This window comes from Montipora capricornis, chromosome 2, assembly GCF_036669925.1.
Source record: "Montipora capricornis isolate CH-2021 chromosome 2, ASM3666992v2, whole genome shotgun sequence".
NCBI lineage: Eukaryota > Metazoa > Cnidaria > Anthozoa > Scleractinia > Acroporidae > Montipora > Montipora capricornis.
The window spans coordinates 25,524,867-25,527,366 of record NC_090884.1 but is presented as its reverse complement, the minus strand read 5'-3'; positions in this window follow the sequence as shown (position 1 = coordinate 25,527,366).

Genomic DNA, 2,500 nt, shown 5'->3' with positions numbered 1-2,500 from the left:
GTCCCGTCTCACAAATATCTTCAAGTGTTCATAAGTTCCCCGTGGGACGTTAAATAACCCAAGTACTATTCGCGAAGAGTAGGGGATAAAGTTCCCGGTGTTGTGGCTGCCCTGTTCTCTCCAGCAGAAGTGGCCGGCTTGGCAGTGATGTCTACAGTGTCTTGGCAGTGATAATACATTACTGCTTTTTCCATTATTTGATTTTGTTTAAATATCACTGTTAAGTTTTAAACTTCAGTTTAACCGACAGCACTCATTAACTTGGATATTGAGTATCAAAATGCGGACCTTTGGGGACTGTGGGGGGGGGGGGGGGGGGCACACGGTTACAGGCCTGCGGGTACAGCTTACATTTGTCCAAGCGTGTCCTCTTTTAACATTTAGCATTTGTACAGACAAAAAAGAAAACAGTAAACATTAATTAATCTCTCATTGTCCTTTTGGCAAAGACCGACACAATTAATATCTTATTAGCACGAGGTCTTGCACTATAAAAGTTTGTATATTCCTTCCAATTTCCGCAAATCTGTAACGGTAACGTAAAAGCACCAAAGATCTAGTTTTATAAACACAAATATGCAACGCCAAATTCTAATCTTCCTTCTAAGCTTCAACACCGTCCCTCCAAAGTCGATTCAGTTCATGTACATGTTCATCCCCTTATAAATCAGAAGCCATGTCGAAGCTTTTGGCATCCTTCCATTTTGACACATTACCCATTGTCCACTTTCCAGGTTAAAGAGGAACTGGTGGACTTTGTATATACGATTTAAAACATTTTGTCATCGGAGCAAAAGGCAGTAGAGTAAAAACAATTCAGGAGAGATCTGGAGCAAGAGTGTATAGTCGTTCGAGTAATGAGGAAGATTTAGGGTCAGTGGAACTAGAGAGGAAAGTGAACTCGCGAAGAAGTATATTGGAACAAGTGGTAAGTTGAACATATGTTACATCCCCCAAATTATTTGCTGCATCAATCGAGGAGAAGCAACCGTGTGGTCTGCAAATGCTTTCTTTGGAGACCTTTTGCAGAGCAAACGCTGTCAGCAGACGTTCTAGCAAGACGCACAAGCCCAGTGTAGTTTAACAGTTTTCTTGTCCCGAAGAAATCACCACACCAAAAGATCACTCTAACTTACAACCAAGTCATATCCACACGAGCCCTCACTCTCGAAGTCCGTCAACTAAGGCCTTACACTATTTTAACAATTTCCGGCAGCTTTATCGGTAGGAGCTGCCATCTCTGTGATGGCTCTAACCTTTGCCGGATCAACTTGGAGGCCTTTGTCTGATGCAACATGACCAAAGAACAATACCTTGGACTGTCGCAATTACATCCTCTCTGGGTTTACTCGTCACATCGATCAAGGAACGATAACAAGTTACGGTGGTGGTCCTGAACTCCATAATCATATCTGTCACCAAATCCTACTGCAATGAAATCATCGGCAACAATCTCAACGCTGGTAAGCCCCTCTATCATTTCGTGTATTTTTCGTTGGAAAACCTCTAGTGTCGAGGATATCTTTTTCCAACGGTAACGCCCAAATGGTGTCTAAAAGGTTGTAAGATAACACAACTTGTCATCGAGACTAACATGCCAAAACTCGTTGCGAACATCTAGCACAGTGAACACATTTTCCCCGTGCAAGCGCGTTACACTCCGTCCTCAACCGTCGGCATCTCATAGTTTTCTCGCAGAGTCACCCGGTTAAGGTTCTTAGGATCTAGACAAACACGGAGCTGACCATTCTTCTTTAGCCTGGACTCCCAAAAACGTGTTCTGATATCTCGCAATTCTACCGGGATTTCTGTACCCCTCTCTGATTGGCTAGAATCCTACGCACTCTGTAATACACCTTATTCCAAAATGGCCGCCATTTTAGTATTTTTTTGTTTCCTTGCAAATTGGCCCTCTTGATCTCGCTTTCAAACGTAAAATTCAAAAGAATATTTAAATTCGAACGAGGCCAAAAGGGCCAATTTGCAATCAAACAAAAGAATACTAAAATGGCAGCCATTTTGGAAAAAGGTGTATGCGACATTTACTAACTCAACAAATCACGCAATCCTTTTAATTAAAGGTTGGAAAGAGAGTTCAAATCCCTAAAAGATCAGTTTTTAATTGATTGTCTCCTATCTAAGCAGGAAAACTCGCTGCGGGAATTTCTTGTATATAGAAATATATTTGTTACAATGCTGTGACAATCCGAAAACTATGAACACTAGAAATATTTATGAAATGTTGTGTTTCAAGTAAAAAGCCAATCTGGCGCGAGAAAACTAAACCGCAACCAGTAACAGTAATTATTTTGTGGTTTCATGTCGTTTCTGATTGGTTGATGCACGACGGGAAATGTCAAAATCAAATCAAGGTGTTGAGGGTTTTTTGGATTCGCACGTGCTACGGCAGATCTTTGATTTCTGTTTGTTTGCGGTCCATCGGAAAGACAAATTCGCACACTCAATTCCGTCAAACTGTTCCCATCTCTTCGCACGCAAT